The following is a 19,238-nucleotide window of genomic DNA, read 5'->3' on the forward strand; positions in this document are numbered from 1 at the left end:
TGGCTGGAGTGTCCGCTTCGCTGACGAAGGTGTCTCCCCCCGTGATGCTGTGGGCTTTACCTCTACTTAGAAATTCACATGGAACCAGCAGCTGTGGGTCAGCATGTGCCTGCAGAGCTCCTCTTGCTTTTAACCTTTCTGTCTCTTTATATCGTAGCTGTGCCTCAGAAGTAGCATATGATTAAAGTTTTTTTAAATTGAAGTTTGACAATGGTTTTTTTAAAGTCTGACAATCAATTAAATTTTTTTTAAACTGGAGCCTTTATCCAGTTTCCTTTAAATGTAATTACTGGTGAAGTGAGTTTCAGTCTGCCACCTTGTATTTTCTGACTGCTTTATCTGTGCCGTATATCCCCCTTCCTTCTCTTTCCTTGCTTTTTTTTTTTTTTTGAGGTAATTACTGATCCTTTCATTTTTATGCCCTCTAGCAGTTTGGAAGTTACAGACTTTTCTTTTGATGGTTTCCTCAGAAATTACAACATTCATAGTTGTCAATTATCTGACATTAACCAGTTCTTTGCTCTTGGGGATGATCCAGGGACTCAGCACACACCAAATGCCCCTTCCCAACACACGCGTGTTTGCGTGTTTAATTTTTTTTTAACCTCATCAGACATTCTGCTGTATTACTTCTTGTTTCAAGTTTGTAGGTGTATTTGCCACTCTCTTTGCATTTTATTGTTTTGCATCTCTGGTTTTCCATGTGAGAGCATTTTTCCTGCTCGAAGCCTGCGTGTGTTAGAGATTCCTTCAGCTTGATTCTGCTGCTGGAAAACCCTTCCCATTTCTGTTTGTCTGAAAGGCTGTTTGGCTTTTCAGAGGCATATTGCTGGCTGGAGACTTCTCGGGTGGCAGTCGGGCCCTTCTAGCACGTTGAAGATCTATGCACGGGCCTTTGCCATCCTTTGTATGCTAAGAAACCATTGCCAGGCTCTCTCTTCTGTGAAGGTGATCTGTCTTTTCTGTGGCTGCTCTTAAGATCAAAATTAAAACCCTTTGTGCTTCAAAGGACACCATCAAGAAAGTAAAAAGATAAAACCCATGAAATAGGAGAAAATATTTTCAAGTCACATACCTGACAAGGGACTTGCATCCCTCTCACGAGTCCGGGACTGGGCTCTTGGCTTTGTTGAACACTGGGAAGAGGTGAGGAGGAGGAGGGCCCTGCTGCCCCTGCAGCGTGGGCTCCGGCAGTGCCCCGAGACAGCCTTCCCCTGCGCCACGGCCCCCACGCCCCCCATCCCCATGCAGAGCAGCACCCCATCTGCCCCCCATGCTGGAGCATCAGCCGCTGGTCTGGAGACTTCTCAGGCACCTCCTGGCCTCCAGAGCTGCTTCTGCCTCAGCCCCAGCTCAGTGTCAGGAGAAAGGGGACTTCGGGTGGTGAGCTACTTAGGACAGGACGTCAGTGGTGTTCCTGACCTCACCAAATAAATCGGGAAGAGATCGTTAATTGAGAAGAAGGGCCTTGAGTGTTTCAAGGTGTCTCAGCACGAGGCGTATCTTCGGCGCTGGCTTGTCTTTTTGCTAATTAGCTGCAGGCTCGCCGTTCTCGGTTCACGTGGGCAGCGCACGATCCCAGCGTTCTTCTAAAATAGCAGACGGGCTTCTAATGAGATGCTTCCATGACAGTGACTGATCCGAGACTGGAAAGAGAAAGGTAAGCGCTTTTGTTCTTTTCAAGAGCTGGCTTTAAGTCAGCTGCGTGGTAGTCAGGCCCATTCTGGTGACGTAGGTCCTGCCTTAGATTTACTTACAGCTCGGAGCTTCTCAGACCAGATAGACCATTTAAGTCCATTGGAGAGGTGCACTTGGGATTAGTGGAAAATTGAATTAAAAATCCAAGGTTTCAAAAAAAATTACAAGGTTTCACCCCCGACTTTTAGCCATGATGGGGAGACACGGACTGGATTTCACATCCTGCCTGAAGTAGCAGGAAAGCAAACAGGTGTGCAAGGCTGTAGGTTCCAGAGGCTGCACAGCAGGGCATGGGACAGTTTGTCCCTGTGAGGGGAGCCCCTGGCCTCCCAAACTATTGCCCACAGTGTCCAGCTGAGCACAGGGAGAAGGAGCCCAGGACCAGCTGGAGACACTCTGGCACCAAGGGGTTCCACCGAGGCTAGAATTTGTGGGGAAACAGTGGAGATGAGGAGATTGTGTAGAGACAGGGCTCTAGAGAGCTCAGGAGGGGGTCCTCCTGGTCGTTGGGTGAGCGCTGATCTGTGCATATGTGTGCAAATATCACCAAGATGAGAGGAGAAAGCGCTGGAGAGGAGTAGGTTCTGGTCATTCACCCAGGGCTGGGAATGAAGTTTGTGTTCTCACCCGACCTCACAGTTCAAAGGGCGTGGGGTAGAGTCCTCAGAAGGTCATTGCCTTAGCCCTGGATGCGGCCTGCTCAGGACTCAGCTGACAAAGCTTATGGCAAGCCTTGAAGCATCAGACTGATTCTAAGTAATTTAACTACGTCCCCGAGTAAAGCCTCACCAGAAGGACTGCAGCAAAACAGCCTCCAACAACATGAAGTTCACAATGTCTGGAGCCAGTCAAAAATCACTTGCCCTACAAATAAGTGGGACAATATAACCCAAAAGAGGAGAGAAATCAACAACGAGAAACAGATCTGGGTGGAACCGCATCTGTCCAGACAGTAGGATGAGCAGGCGAGGATGTTAAAATGTCAATTATAAATACACTCCATGTGTTCAGTGACACAGAGAAAATGTGAACCAGGAGAAAGCAGAAGGTATGGAAAAGACCCAGTGAGTCTTCTAGAAAATGCACTAGATGGGGTTCAGACTAGGTCAGACTTTGTAGAGACAAGATCAGTATTCATGAAGAGATAGCCCTAGAAGCTTCCTACAACAAAACCTGGAAAACAGTGGGGATAAAAAAAGGAACAGAGTGTGGGTGGGACCATATCAGGTGGAATAGCATATGAAATTGAATTCAGAGAAAGAGGTGTGTGTGGTGGGAAGTATTTGAAGAAAATAGTTAGAATTTTCCCGAATCTGATGAAAGCTCATTTCTAAGAAGCTCGACAAACCCCAAGCAGAAGAAACGGGAAGAAAACTACACCAGTGCACATTTTAATCAACTTTCTGGAAATTTTAAAAGCAGAAAAATCTTAGAAACAGCCAGAGGCAAAACCCTACTATGCACAGAGGAACAAAGATGGAATTCATGGCGCACTTTCTGTCAGAAACTATGTAATCCCGATGATGGAGGAGCATCTTCCAAATACTGAGAGGAGGAAATCTTCAAGCTACGGTTCTAAAGACAACAGAATATCTATCCAAAGTGGAGGCAAAGTAAAGACTTTTCAGAGTTCAAAAGCTGAAAGAATGTATCTCTGGCGTACTCTCTTTAGGGACTGTGAAGGGGCTCCTTCAGGGAGGAGCCAGAAATTTGGATCTGAAGGAATGGAGAGCAGCAGAAGTGCAGGCAAGTAGAAAAGACCTTTGTCCCCTTGTGTTAAAAAAAAAAAAACAAAACCAAAAAACAGATGATTTACTGTTTAAAGATAATAATGACATCTTGTAGTTTGCAATGTAAGTGGAAATAAAAGGTCTGCAACAATGTAGCACAAAGTCTAGGAGGAACAAAATGGAAACTGTTATAAAGTTCTTAAAATGAACAGGAAGCGTTAAAATATTGGAAAGTAGACAGGGATGTAGTGAAGGTGTGTTGTAAACCCTAGCACAGCCACTAAGAAACAGCAGGGAGGTCTAGTAACAAGCTGTGGTAGAAATAAAATAGAATCATTAAAAAAATCATGAGTCCAGAAGAAGATAGAAAAAAGAAAAAATGCAGTAAAGAAATTCAGATAGGACAAATAGAGAGATGATGGATTTAAACCCAGCCATACTGACAATCCCATCAAATGCGGATGGCCTGAAAATTCCAAATAAAAGACATTTTGTCAGAGATTGTCAGATCAAAAAGATTAAAGTGCTATCCACATTAAATATAAAGACAGTTTATTTTTTTCATTTTTTAAAAAGATTTTACTTATTTATTTGAGAGAGAGCACATGCACGAGCACAAGCGGGGGTGGGGGAGGGGCAGAGGGAGAGGGAGAAGCAGACCCTGCTGAGCAGGGAGCCCAACGTGGGACTTGATCCCACGACCCTGAGGTCACGACCTGAGCCAAAATCAAGAGCTGGATGCTTAACTGACTGAGCCACCCAGGACCCCCAAAAGACCCAGTTTAAAGGAAAAGGTTGGAAAGAGCTGTACTGCACAAATGCAAATCCGAAGATGGGTGAGTCAGATAAGTTAGATTTCAGGACCAGAAGTATTTCCAGGAGTAAGAATGATACGTTATCCTGGTAAAGGCAGTCAGCTCATCAAGAAAACATAACATGTTGAATAGGTATGCACTTAATAACAGCCTCAAAATAAAAGTAGCACAAAATGATATACTTGAAAGGAGACCTACAGATGCAGTCATAGTTGGGGACTTCAGCACTCCTGTCTCAGTACTGATAGGACAAGTAGACATAACATCAGTAAAGATGTAGGAGACTCGGACCGCGCTATCACCCAGCTCGGCCTGCTTGGGTTTATAGACTAGTAGCCCACGCGGCGGCGGCTGCAGGACTCGCGTGCGGAACGTTCCCCGAGACAGACCACGTTCTAGACAATAAAACAAGTCTCAGAACATGGAAAAGTACTCAACCATGCAAAGTATGGTCTCTGACCAACAGAGAATTAACTAGAAATCAGTGATTGAAAGGCATCTGGAAAAATCCCCAAACATTTGGAAACAAAATAAGCATACTTCTCAATAGCCACTGGTTCAAAGAGGAAATCACAAAGGAAACTAGACACCATTTTGAACTTAGTGGAAGTCAACACATAATGTGTCACAATTTGTGGAATGCAGGTAAACCAGTGCTTAGAGAGATTTATAGCATTAAATGATCATACTAGAACATAAAACTTCTCAAATCAATGATTTCAACTTCAACCTTAAAAAAAAGCAAACTAAAGAAAGAGATAACAAAGAGCAGAAATCAATGAAATAGAAAACAAACAATAGGAAAAAAACCCCAAAAGTTGGTTCTTTGAAAGGATCATTAAAATTGATAAACCCCTAGTTAGACTGATCAGGAAAGAGAGAAAGAGAAGAAAGAGAAGAGAACCACCAAAATCAGAAACGAGAGATGAGAAATCACTACATATCCCATAGGTGTTAAAATGATGGCAAAGGAATATTCTGAAAAACTTTGGGGAAATTTTAGAACATGGATGAAATGGACAAATTCCTGAAAAGATACAAATCACTAAAACTTACTCAAGTCAAAATAGGTAACCTGAATAACCTTGTATCTATTGAAAAATTGAATTTATATACAAAAGTCTTTCAACAGAGAAAATGCTTGGTCCAGATGACTTCATTGATGAATTCTATCAGACATTTAAGGAAGAAATAATACTAATTCTGCACAAGGTCCCCCAGTCATTGGAAGAGGATGGTTGAGTACTTCTCAACCCACTTCATGAGGCCAGCATTGCCCTGATATAAAACCAGGCAAAGATTGTAGACCAGTATCCCTCATGAGCAAAATCCTTCATGAATTAGAACATCTTAACAAGTCAAATCCAACAACGTGTAAAATGGACACTGCATCATAACCAAGGGGGATTTACCCCAGGAATGCAAGATTGGTTTAACATTTAAAATCAATCACTGTAGGGGCGCCTGAGTGGTTCAGTCGTTGGGCGTCTGCCTTCAGCTCAGGTCATGGTCCCAGGGTCCTGGGATCGAGCCCCACATCGGGCTCCCTGCTCAGCGAGAAGCCTGCTTCTCCCTCTGCCTGCCGTTCCCCCTGCTTGTGTTCCCTCTCTCGCTGTCTCTCTCTCTGTCAAATAAATAATAAAAATTTAAAAAAAATCAATCACTGTAATTCACTGTATTAACAGACAAAAAAGAAAAACCATATAACTATCCTAATGCAAAAAAAAAAAAAAAAGCCCTTGACAAACTTTAATACTCATTTATGCTAAAAAACCCACAAGCTCTCAGCAGTCTAGTAGTAGGCACCTGAGTCTGATAAAGGGCGTCCGTGCAAACCTACAGCTAGCGCCGTACTTAATGCTGGGGAACCAAGGGCTTTCCTTCTCATATCGGGAGCAAGGCAAGCATGCCTCACCACTTCTGCTCAACATTATGCTAGAAAAGTGGCAAGAAAAATAGCAAGAAAAATAAATAAAGGATGTACAGAATGGAAAAGAAGTAAAATTGTCTTTATTCATAGGTGGCATGATGGTTTATATGGAAAATCCTAAAAAATCTATTAAAAAGCTACTAGAATAGGTGGATTTAGTGAATTTACAGGGTACAAGGTCAATCTAACAAAATTAATTTTATTTCTGTATACTAGCATTGAACAATTAAAAGCTATAATAAAACACCATTTATAAGAGCTTCAAAAATATGAAATTCTTATGGATAAATATAAGCAAAAAGTATGCTGAGAAATTAAAGACTAAATGGGAAGACCTATAGTCTGTTATTGGCCAGAAGGCCCAATGTTACTGAAATGTTAATTCTACCAAAATTGATCTGTAGATTCAGTGCAATCACGATCAAAATCCTGGCAAGGGTTTTTGTAGAAATTTACAAACTTATTCCAAAATTTACACAGAAATCCAATGACCTAGAACCACCAGGATGATTTTAAGAGACAAAAGATTACCTGATTTTGAGACTTTCTCCACTGCTATAGCAATATAGACATTGTGGAACTGGCAAAAGGTATACATGAAGATCAACGGGACAGAACAGATTTCAGAAGCAAACCCACACGTTTATGGTCCATTGATTCCCAACGGAAGTGCCAACGTGATTCAATGGGGAAAGGAGCCAGGACTCCTGGACCCCTGTGTATATATATACACATATATATATGTGTTTGTTGTTCAAAAGCAACGAACCTTCGCCCTCCTTCATCCCCTATGGAAAAATTAAAAATGGATCACAGACCTGAATGTGAAAGCTGAAGCTGTAAGATCAACAGGAGAAGAAATGCGGTGTACACACAGAGTGGAGTGTTATTCAGCCTTAGAGACGACGTTCGGACCCACGTTACGGCCCGGATGAACCTTGACGACGTCGTGCTCAGGGACGGGAACCAGACACAGGAGGATGAAGCCTGCGTGAGTCCACTTAGACGCGGGCCCGGGGACGACCAGAGCCACAGGTCCCGGGAGCAGTGGGAGCCAGCGCTGGGGGCGGACGGGTCAGTGTTTCCTGGGGACAGAGTTCCTGGATGTGGACGCTGGGGATGGTGGCACACAGTGTGGACGTACTGAATACCACTGACCTGGACACTTAGAAATGGTTAAGATGGGAAATTTCTGTATGTTTTGCCACAGTTTAAAACAAACTGAAACAAGAGCCACATTTAGCCAGCGAGCCTGGGCTTCTGCTTTGTGGACGCCTGGCTGGCGCGGTGCCAGAGAGGGGGCTGCGCCCATGGGGTCGGCAGGGGTGGCTGCGGGTGGGGCTCCGGTGTGGGGGCGATGGGGGGCCTCTGCCTCCAGAGGGCTGGAGGCCAGAGGCTGCCCTGCTTCACATCCCGGAGGCGGCCACCTTCAGCTATCCCCGCGCCTGCAGGGGACGGGGAAACCTGTGACCTCCGGGTCTCTCTGGGTTTGTTCATCTCCGAGCCATCTGTTGCGCCTCCTTATCAGGCAGTGGGGAGGGAGGAACGGCACTTGAAAGGGCCCCAAATAGGCCGTATCCCTGGTTTTGCCTGAGTCGGTGGCATCTTCGTGCACAGCTCGCAGCTTCCCTGGGGTGCGCTCCGTTTGATTTGGAGCTAACGGCACGTGCTCTGGCCAGCGTGGGGTTTCCAGTCCTCCGTAAGCAGTCGTGTTCGTGCCTCTCGCTTTCAGACTTCATGTTGGAGCCGTAAGGACGATTGTCCCACCAGCCCTGCTGCCCCGTGCCTCAGTGAGTCAGATGGAGGTGCGGGGACGTGCGTGCACGTGTGTGTGTGCGCGCACACGCGTGGTGATTCTGTTCCCTGTGATAGCGCTGGACTGGGTCCACACCGGGATCTGGCGCTGGCTCGTGCTGGCAGGCGTGGGCGCCCAGCCACGAGCGCACCCCGCCTGTCCAGCCTCGACGGCACTGAGGGAAGCACGGCAGGCCCAGCCAGGCCTTACTGCATCGTCGGCTGATTTTCTTGAGGAGGTAGATACTTTAAAGGTTTCCTGTGGCCAAAAGGGTATTTATTATAACCAGTCCCTGTTTGTCCAAAATCCAGTGATTTGGGTAATCTGATAAAGTGCTTTCCCCTTCTGTTCTTTCCCGGGCAGGATGAACTGAGTTAGAAACGGGGCCACGCTGAAAGCCACGCACGGTCCAGGGCCTTCTGTGGGGGCCCAGTAGCTGCTGACACCCGCAGAGCCGCACCCAGACTTGGTTAGCAGACCTGGAAGGCCAGGGGTCTGTCCGTCATGAGACGGAGCGGTGGCCATCCAGCTTCGGCAGCCAGGGCTGGACGGGTGACCTGGAGGCCAGTGTGCGTGTTTGCCGTGAGGAGAGCCCATGTTTGCATGGGGTGGTCTGCTGCTGTGGGCCTCCCCCCCCCCCACGAAGCCCAGTGATAACCAGCGGCGTTGGGGGACAGCACCCAATCCGGTGGGTGCTGGTTCTCCTGGGCCTGAGGGTAGAGCCTGTGCCTCGGTGCAGCCTCCAGGGACCCGGGCCTCTCTCCCATCCTTCTGTGTCCCAACTCCCAGCACTCAGGGACCTTCCTCTCAGGTTCCCTCCTGCGCCCACGCTCATTCCTGGGGTCTTCCACCACTGGGTGACGAGTGACAGGTTCCTTTTCTGTCGGTCGAGCCGGGAGCACAGGGCCTCCGCCTGCCCGGGCTTCTTGGGGCCTGGGAGTTGGCTGTCTTTGCGAGAACTTTCTGCAGAGGGGCCCGGACATTGTGGGCAGGAAGTTTAACCTCCTGAGTGGTAATTGCAACAAACAGTGTGCTGATAGCTACCATTTGGTAAAAACAAACAACTCTTAGGGTTTGAGTGGGGTTGTGGAGCCTCAGACTTGGAGTCCCTCATGGCTTGTGTAAAACACAGGCACCGCTTTAGTTTTCAAACTGAAGTTACTTTGTTTACGGTCTCCTTAGGGTCAAGTGTTTCATTATGAGCCCTTGTTTGCTAAGCGGGGCTGTAGATGTGATCCCCTCGCTAACCACCCGCTACTCTGAGCAGCTCATCTCCAGCGTTCTGAATCAACAGAAGGTCACCTGCTTTTCCTCACTGTTGGTGAGTTCATAACACTGCTTGGGGTCTCGACTGTGAAATTGTTGCAAGCGACTGGTTGTCTGCAAAAGGAAATCAAGCCATCCCGTGGCCTCCAGTGGAGCTCTTGGTGTGTGCCTTTCCTGTGATTACGGTCTGGCCACGGTGGCTCAGTGCTCAAGCCGGAGAGGTTCTCTCCCTCCTCAGGGCTCCGGCCAGGGGTGCTGGAGCCCGCGTGCCGCCGAGAGCCTTTGGATCCGTGAAGCATGTTGCATCATGCATGGCAGGCATGTGTCCCTGACGATGGCTTGTTTCTGGGGGAGAGTGGCCATGGGTCACTGGCCATCAGCCAGACCTCTCCCAGCAAGATGGAATTTGGGGAGGGCGGAGATGGAAATCACTTTGATCTCCCTCATTTCTGGGGTCGGGGACTGCAAAGTAACACTTGAGGCTGGCAGAAAGAAGGGGAGGAAGAATGGCAGGTTGGGAGCATTGTGCTTTCCAGGCCTGGTAATAGCTATGGGACCCTTCCCAGATCTGATTTATAACCAAGCATCCAGTAAGATTAAATCAACATTCACAAACCAAACGACTTTTAGGTGTGTGTGTGTGTGTGTGTGTGTGTGTATATATATATACAGTGGACCACTTTTTTTTAAGTTTCAGAGGTAGAGGTCCGTGATTCGTCAGTTGCATGTAACACCCAGTGCTCATTCCATCACGTGCCCTCCTTGATGCCCGTCACCCGGTTACCCCATCTCCCCACCCACCTCCCCTCCAGCAACCCTCAGTTTGTTCCCTAGAGTTAGTCTCTTATGGTTTGCCTCCCTCTCTGATTTCATCTTATTTATTTTCCCTTCCATCCCCCCAGTTCTTCTGTTTAAGTTCCACATATAGCAAAGGCATAGCAAAACCCAACACAACAGAGATGATGTGCGACAGTGACCACCCCCACAAAGCTGATAGTCCTCAACACGGAAATAAAGCGAATCGTTCGTTTATGACCTGACCGGCACCTCTCGAAAGATGTCGAAATACCTAATAAACACATGAAAACAGGTGTGCACCTTGATGAGTCATCAGAGAACTGAGAATTAAAACGCACCGATGTGGAGTCTGTGCGGAGCCAGGGTTGACGAGGGCGTGCAGCCGCGGGGCGCTGGTCCATCGTGGAATGTGACGTGCACCCCAAGGAGGGCAAAGGGCCTCACCGAGCACTCAAACCCGCTGTGGCCCACGTGTCCTGTGGACCTCAACCCAGGCCGTAATGCGGGGAGGCGCCTTCCTAGCCAAGATCGCAGAGGGCAGGGGGAGGGATTGCTCTCCAAGAAAGCAGGGGAGGTAGAAGGCCAGGGCACCTCCAGCTCCAGGTGCCTGGAGCTCTCGGGGTAGTTCCCACTGCTGTGGGAGGAGGAATTCTTGACCCTGCAGGTGGTATGAGGGGGCCAAGCAAAGGGCTCAGACTTTGACCGGCCAAGTTGTGTCTAGAGAAGGCAGATATCCTACAAGGTGAGCTTTTTCCTTGAAAAAACAAATCTTATCAGTGCTCAGGGTAATTGGTTAGACTGTTGTTACCACCGTAGAGACAAAAGGTTAGAACTTAATAAGCAAGCAAGGTAATTTTTTTAACATTTAATTATAATTTATTTAATAATTAATTATAATTAATATTTAATTAATAATAATAATTAAATTACTATTTAATTATAAAAGTAATGCATGCTTGTGAAAATTGAACACAGAACCAAATGTAATACATAATCAAGATTTCATTCTTTATTCCACTGCAAGTCCCAGTCTTTCCTGGCTGTGGTTGATCCTTCCAGAACTTGTAAAAATACACGTAAAAACATACATACACGCGCAGAGTTTTCGAAAACACATTTATATGTGTTTATAATATATATCTACGCCAATGACTGTGACTTGGCCTGGAAGTTTTTTTACGACGCACAGCTCTGCTTCATTCCGATGACTTCCTTCTGCATGCGTGTTCTGGAGCATGCGTGTTCTGGAGCACGCGTGTGTATACGTACGTGCACACGCACCCACACACCGTAGGGAATGTCTGCATTACTGTTTCAGAGCACAGCTACCAGTTACCGGTTCATTAGAACCAGCGCACGCTCTCCAGCCTGGCAGTGTGCGTGCGTGGCCCCGGCGGGCTTGCGCTATGCTCGTTGCTGTGCTGTGCGGCTAGCCGGGGTCCGGTGAGCGCCGTGGAGGCGGTGTCCGTGGAGGGTGACGAGGGGCCTCGGGGCTCTGCAGCGTCGAAGCCCCGCCAGGCTCCTGGAGCGTGGGCTTCGCCTCCTCAGCTTTGGCCCGGGCTCTCCCTTTCTGCCCACGTGCGGCTGGTGCTGTGCGTAAGTGGCTTTGGAGCTGAGAGATCATCACCTTGCAGGGAAGACGGAATGAGTATGTAGGATATTTCAGACTGACTCTTACTTTATTGTTTTTGTCAGGAAGTGAGGTTGAATTTTGTTAAATTACCAGCCTAGCATTCTTGTTAAAGAGATATAAAGAATTTTATTGATTTCCCAATATCAAACCATCCTTGCGTTCATGGACCAGACCCCACTTGGTCATGATGTATTGTCTTGTTAACATGCTATTAGATTTAGTTTGCTAATAATTTCTTTTTTACCAATTTTTGTATTCATATTCATAAGCAAAGAGCAGTGGTTCTTGAACTTTTGTTGTCTTTACTCTCTTAAAATTATTGAGGCCTGCAGAGAGCTTTGTGTGTGTCTGTGCGAGTCCTATGTCTTGTGGGTCTCAGCTGGGGGTGATTGCCTCTGTCACCGCCAAGGGGACATTTGGCAACTTCAGGAGATGTTTTTGGTTAACACAGCTGGTGGTGCAGGGTGTCATTCTTGGTAAGCAGTGCGCGGGCAGGGACGCTGGTGGACAGCCTGCCATGCACAGGACAGCTTCTGGTCCAAAATCTCAGCAGTATCCTGGTCAAGAAATCCTACTGTCCATGTAGACTATTTTAGAAATTAATCCTGAGAACATTTAAAAATATTTATTTAATCATCCATTTAAAATAGAAGCAATAAACTTATTACATGTTAACATAAATAATCTTTTTTATAAAGAAAAACTACATTTTCCACAGCTGAACCCAGGGAGTGAGGAGAGTGGCACAGTTTTATAGTTTTACGAGTCTCTTTCATGTCTGGCAACAGAGGAAGCAGCCAGAATCAGCTGCTCCTGAATTCAGTCTGTGTTGTTTGGTTGAAGTACATAAAGACAGCCCTGCCTCATCAAGACATACTGGGAAAACAGGGGACTTCTGTGTCCCCTGCTAGGGGCTCGGGGACCCCAGGCTCCTTGCATCACACATGGGAGCCATCGATGTAGACAGGCTTCCTTCTTCTGTGTTCCTTCTTCCATGTGCGTTCAGTGCCATGCTGTCTTCATAAACGGCATCTGGACTTTTTCTTTAAATTTCTTTAAATTGTATGAAGATAACCTGTTCTTAGAGGATTGGTAGAATTAACTTGCAAAATCATCTGAGTTTGGCATCTTTCATTACAAGTAACTGACAGATACCTTTTCATTCTATAAAAATAGGTCTGCTTTGGGGTGCTTGGGTGGCTCAGTGGGTTAAGTGTCTGACTCTTGGTTTCGGCTCAGGTCATGATCTCAGGGTCGTGCGATCGAGTGCGCTTCGGGCTCTGTGCTTAGCGGGGAGTCTGCTTGGGATTCTCTATCTCTCTCTACCCCTCCTGCTTGCGTGCTCTCTCTCTCTCACATAAATAAATAGATCTTTAAAAAAATAGGTCTGCTTGGGGCGCCTGGGTGGCTCATTCGGTTAAGCATCTGCCTTCATCTGGGTTCATGGTCCCAGGGTCCTGGGATCAAGCCCCGCATCGGGCTCCCTGCTCAGCAGGAGGCCTGTTTCTCCCTCTCCCACTCCCCCTGCTTGTGTTCCTGCTCTCGCTATCTCTCTCTCTGTCAAATAAATAAATAAAATCTTAAAAAAAAAAATTAGGTCTACTTAGTTTCTTTTTTGTAGTCCCTTTCTTTGTAAATTTTTTCCTTCTAGAAAATATCCATTTCAGTTAGGCTTTCAAATTTGTTTGCACAGACATGTGCAATTATTTCCACGATTTAAAAAAAAAAGTTTTCTTTTGATGGTTATTCCATTTTTTTATTTTGTGTATTTTTGTTCTACTTTTTCTTCATTATTTTTTATTGCTATGGGTGACTTAACTGTTTTATTGATTTTTTTTCAAGTTTAGCTATTAATTAGAATTTTTTAAACTCACTGTTTGTTTTTACTTTTATTAATTCCTTCCTGACTTTGTAATTCTCTTTTAGCTTTTCGAGTTGGAAGCTTGATTCTATTATTTTCATGCTTTCATTTCTAAAGACTTAAATACCTAATGTGATAACATTTCTTCTAAGCACGGCTTCAGTTTCATTGTGCTTTTTAGAAATCGTGTACTTTTGGTTTCTATATCCCCGGAGAGGACTGTCTAAGAGGAGGATGGATGGTCACCTCTCAGGGGAAAGGCCCTGTTTTTGGATCTTGTTATTAGTTGCTAGCAAACATTGTCTGCACTCCAAATACGATTTGGAACTTGTTGATTCTTTCTTTGTTGCTTAATACGTGAATGTCCCACGGGCAGGTGAAAAGAGGTGTGGCTTTCCTCACCAGCGACAGGATTAGTGCCAGAGCCTTAGACCCACCTCCTGAGTCTCCCTGCTTACCGTCCTCTTGACCGCTGTTCTTCCTCGGGTTGGAAGAGACAGATCCGCATGTCCCATTATTAGCGTGCTGTGAGTTGTTCTTTAACATCCCCCGTGACTTCTGCTTTATGAAAAGTGCTGTGGGTTATTTGGTGCACAGAGGTGAAACTGTTCTGTCTTCTTTAAGAATTTGAGTTCCTAGCATCATAAACATTCCTGCTTTGTCTCCCGGGTCTGACCGTCTACTGTCCAATACTAAGATTTTGAATCCTCCTTTTACATTTTGCATTTTCCCAGTACACGTTTATTATTTTCAGCCCTGCTAAGTTGCTTTGGGGGAGGTATCTCTCTTATATGTAGCGGAGTTTGATTTTATTTTGTGAGCCAGTGTGAAAACAGTTGGCTTTCAGCAGGTGGTCTCTGCCTGTCCCCACGTGTCTGCATCGGGGCTTTGTTACTTTGGTTGTATTTGGAGAGGGACAGATAAGATGTGTGCCCGTGCACAAAACACACATCCTTTTGTATGTGGTCCTTGTTTTTAGCCTTTCTGGTTGTTTTGTTTGGTTGTGTTTTTGTCTTTGGTGGTGTTGACCTTTGGGAAGGTGCGCTTCGCCTAATCCCAGCCTATCCGTGTGTCCTTCCTGGTGGCTCGGGCACGGCCCCCGCCTGTCTCTCCAGGGCCGCTTGCCTCAAGCCCATTTTACCACCTTGCTTCGTTACTGTGGCCTTGTGTGGGTGTTTGAGCATCATGTCTGTGGCCTTGAGTTTCTGTCTTCCTGTGACTCAGTGTTTGGGCTCGTCTTTTGCCTCACATCTCACAGCTGCCGGCCTTACCTGCTGCTTGTCCTTGTTGTGATCGCTGAGACGCGGGGACTCCCTGCATCACCGCTGCCATCATCCTCATCCTCGCCCCTCGTTTTACTGCCTTCTCTTGAGCTGACGTCTGTTAGCTCATCTACCCGCTGTGCCCTTGTGGTGGTGTCCTCACAGCATCGGCATGTGGGTTGGCCTCGCTCAGGCTCGTCGGTGTCCCTACTTTCTTCCTAAATAGCGTGAAGACCTTAGAACCAGGACTTGGATTCTGCAGTGTCTTCAAACCCTCGTTTCCTGGGCACGCAGCACCGAGGCGTGTGCACCCGTACGCTCTCCCCGGGTCCTCCCCACGGTTCTGGACGCGGGCTCCGGGCGCCACCTGCAAACAAGGGTCCTGGAGCCTGGAGAAGGGCCTTGGAGCAAACTGCAGGCCGGCTTGTTGCTTTGTGTGCGTGTCGCTTGCCGGCCCCGCCTCTCCCAGGATGCAGGCCACACGTGTTTGTTCTGTTACACGGCTGTGACCACAGACGGCCTGATGGGCGCGGGTTAAGTCCACGCCAGTAGCTTTCGCCACGTTCCCCCACCAGCACCCCCGAGCAGGGGGACCCTTCCGCCAGCGGGCAGGTGCGCCGTGGATGGCTCGGTGCTCGTGTGTGTGCATCTTCCCGCATGAGCGCAGGACTCTGGGCTGAGCTGCCGGTCCGCTTCCCGCAGGGATACTAAGAACTTGACGAGGCATTGGACTTGAACATGGCAATGAACAAATTTAGAACACTTCAGTTATTCAGTGCCTTTGACAAGTTGTTCTCAGTGGTAACAAAACACTAACAAAACACATCAAAAGGCTGTCCTTTTGATGATCAGTAATTAGCTCCCTGCCGCTGATTCTCAGAGCTAAGTTTTCCCAGGAAGGTGTTCATTACTGTGTCACGAGAGTGATGGGCCAGGCCTGGACTTGGGACGAGCGTGGTAGGGGACGCGCCGCAGGGACAGGGAGATCGTGGCTCACCAGCAGAAGGGGCGGTGCCACGAGCTCTTCTTGCTGATTTCTCTGGACCTTGATGCTGTTTTGTAAAGGTTTACAAGAGGACATAGGCTTCTTTATTTGGGCTAAATTCTGTCGAATGAAGATTTTCCCTTTTGTAGATTAAACTCCTTCATCCCGTGATGTCAGCAGAAGGAGAGGGACCCTCAGGTGAGGAGGGAGGCTTTGGCTCTTGGTTCCAGTAAGACGTCCAGTAAGCGCTGGGGTGTTCTCTCTGCTGTGTGACTCAATGCTGCACGTGCTAGGGACACAGCACAGCTAGCAATGCGTGCTGGATTTTTCAGAAGTCCAATTGCATATAAAGAACTGTGCCCGTTGAGGCTTTGAAAACCCAAACAACTTTGAAGTGAAGACAGACTTTGCTGGAAAGTTTCCGTTGATCCCTGGGTTTGGAGCTGCGGTGTCCAGTGTGGTTTGTGGGCGAAGGGTGGGGACTCGCCCCCAGGAAGTGTCCCCAGGAGGTCAGGCCTCCAGGTGGCCGGGGAGAGGGCAGGCTGCCCTACCCTGCCATCAGGTAGCGTGGATCTCATTGGACAATCTACTGACTTTGGCGGAGGGCCTGCCACTTGCCAGGTGCCCCTCTGTGGAGGGCACAGGCTGTGGGGGACGTGACCCAGACACACGTGATGGCTGCGTTCCAGGGGGTAGTAGGGAGGCGATGGTCGTGAACAAAATTTCCATGATCTTCCCGGGGCAGAGAGAACCTGGTGGATTACAGGGGACAGGCGTGGAGGTCAGGAGAAGGTGATGGGGCTCGGTTGCAGTGCTGGGCGGGGGGCAGCCAGACTTGCTGTGGTTTGAGTGCGTGCATGTGCACGCATGTGTGACTGGGCATGTGTGGGAGGGACGTGTGTGCTGTGCATGGTGCACACGTTTGTGTTTGCAAAGAATCAGGACCATGCATCTCTGGTCTCCTGGACATTATGACCGGGGGGGGGGGGGGGGGGGGTTGTTGTCAGTGGTAACAAAACACTAACACGTGTGTGTGTGTTTGGAAGAAATCAGGATCATGCATCTCTGGTCTCCTGGACATTATGACCGGGTGTGTGTGTGTGTGTGTGTGTGTGTGACACACACGTGTGTGTGTGTTTGGAAGAAATCAGGATCATGCATCTCGGGGCTCCTGGGGGTTCCCCTGGCTGCAGGGAAGGTGGAGGGGCAGGAGTGCGGGGGCCACAGTGAGCGTGCCGCCACCAGACCGCATAGCACAGCATCGTCGAGAGGTTCTAGCCGCCAGTGGAGGGACGGCTGAGGCCGGGTCCGATGCACATCCGGCGATGGGAAGACGGGGAGGAGGAGGTATGGGAGGCCAAGGTGTGGAGGATCCCGGTGGGTGGCGGGTAGTGTGTGAGCCCGGTGGCCACACGGCTATGTTTCCAGGGCAGACGTGAGTGGCCGTGCTGGCCGGCCCAGATTCACTTGCCCACAGGGTGCCGCCATGGCCAACGGGGTGTTTAGGCTTAGCCTCTCCACAACGTGGGGCGGACAGCCGCAGTCCAGGACAAGGCACGGGGCAATAGGCACAGGTAGTTGGCATGTGTCCCTGCAGGCTGGGGCCAGTTGGACAGCATGTGGCCTGTGGCCAAAGGCAGGAGGCTGCGCTAGAGCCCCCTTCTCTGTGGACAGATGGACACGGGTGGCCCCAGCTTCAGAGGTGCCCGCAGGACTTCACAGGTGTCCTGAGCTCCGGGGGGGTCCGGGGGGAAGTGAGCTGCCACGCCCACTTCTTGTGGGCATGGAGCCACGCACACCCACGGCACCATGCCACGCACACCCGCACCCACAGCACGCGTGCCACACACACCCACGGCTCCGTGCCATGCACACCCACAGCACTGTGCCACGCACACCCGCACCCACGGCACGCGTGCCACGCACACCCACGGCTCCGTGCCACGCACACCCACAGCACCGTGCCACGCACACCCGCACCCACGGCACGCGTGCCACGCACACCCACGGCACACGTGCCACGCACACCCACGGCTCCATGCCACGCACACCCCCAGCACCGTGCCACGCACACTCCCATACACATCACACATGCACACACACACCACACACAAAGCTTTCTTTAGAAACAAAGATCTGAAACAATTTGGCGAATGTTTCATCTCCGTGGTAGGTGCACGGGTGCGTGAGATGTTGGTTTTTGTGTTTGACTTTCCAAATAAAAAATAGACGTCTGTGCCACAAGGGGCGTGGTAAGGCATCACTGAGGGCTCCGTCCCAGGGGCAGAGCCCTCCGTGTGGTGGAAGGGCTGCTGGGGGCTCTGTGGCCAGCAAACCTTGGGTGAGGCGGCGTCTCGTGCGACTAGCGGGGGGGGGGCGGCCCTCGGGGGGGCTGAGCGTGGAGGAGCCTGGCCCTTGTCAGGTACTCTGAGCTGGGCCCTGCTTGGGGAGGGAGCCCCCGCTCGGCCTCCCAACATGCAGGAGAGTGTGTTCCTGAGAGAGCCGGCTGCCCCTGCCCGGCGGCATTGGGCTGGCACGAGGAGCAACGGGGCCAGGAGAGCAGGGGTGCTTCGAGGAGGAATGGGGCACACCGTCCCTTGGGGCCATGCTGGGTGCAGCCTCCAGGCTGTCCGTGAACAGAAGCTCCCCTCCGGGACCTGTTACAGTGCGGACCTCATCCTCATGCCATAAGGACAAGACCTGGGATTGGGTGCGTCTCCGTGTTCGTGAACCGGGGTGGGGGGCTACGCAGCTCAGGATAGTTTTCGCTGACAAAGGACACCTGTGCTGCAGGGTTCTACGTCTGTGAGGAGCAGGTTCGGTCTGCGTCCGAGTGCGCACAGGCCAGTTTCTCTCCCGTTGCCAGCAAGCCCGGGGCAGGCTCGGCAGCAGCTACCTGGACCACAGGGACCAGGCTCCCTCTGACCTCCTCCTCTGCCTGCAGCTTCTGTTCCCCTGACTACAGCTTGCTGATCTCAGGAGGGCTGCTTCCCCAGGCCCTTCCATCTGCATTCCAGGCAGGAAGGAGAAGGGCATGTCTGGGCCATTTCCTAGTGGCTTGTGTCTCCCAGGCCATACACTGCGGCCCTGGTCACAGGGGACTGGGTCCCTCCCTGCTTGGCCGGCGGTGGCCTGCCTGACAGGATGTCTGTCCTGTTGGTACAGAAGTGAAGGACAGTGGACTCTGGGTGGGCCGCCCACTCCGTCCCACCATGCAGCAGAGTAGCCCGTATTCCAGAACTTTGACCTGAGTTTGATGGAAGGAGTGTCCTGCCCCGTGTCCTTGGGTCTCCTCCTCACTGTGCCCCACACACATCGGTGGTTCTACCCGGGTAGACTTGCCTTTCTGTTTTTCAGCGTGGGGGGCTAGTCGGGTCCTGGCTTTCGGTCTCTGTGGAGATAAAAAGGAGAAAGGCCACAGCCTCCGTCTCCAGCAGGGCTCTTCCCCCGTCGCTCATGAGCTGG

General features: G+C 49.5%; 1 protein-coding gene across 3 annotated transcripts in view; it reads left to right on the forward strand.

The window, feature by feature from the left end:
- The window catches only part of AGPAT3 (1-acylglycerol-3-phosphate O-acyltransferase 3), a 147,224-nt gene that overhangs the window by 79,416 nt on the left and 48,570 nt on the right, over window positions 1-19,238 (forward strand). The window contains exon 1 of one of the 3 annotated variants that reach the window (XM_032392490.1): window positions 1,291-1,660. The exons of the other annotated variants lie outside the window; for them this stretch is intronic. The gene's annotated coding sequence lies outside the window, so the exon portion shown is untranslated. Of the gene's footprint in view, window positions 1-1,290; window positions 1,661-19,238 lie in introns of those variants that run through there. 3 annotated transcript variants of the gene reach the window in all.

Source organism: Phoca vitulina, unplaced genomic scaffold, assembly GCF_004348235.1.
Source record: "Phoca vitulina isolate PV1807 unplaced genomic scaffold, GSC_HSeal_1.0 scaffold68, whole genome shotgun sequence".
NCBI lineage: Eukaryota > Metazoa > Chordata > Mammalia > Carnivora > Phocidae > Phoca > Phoca vitulina.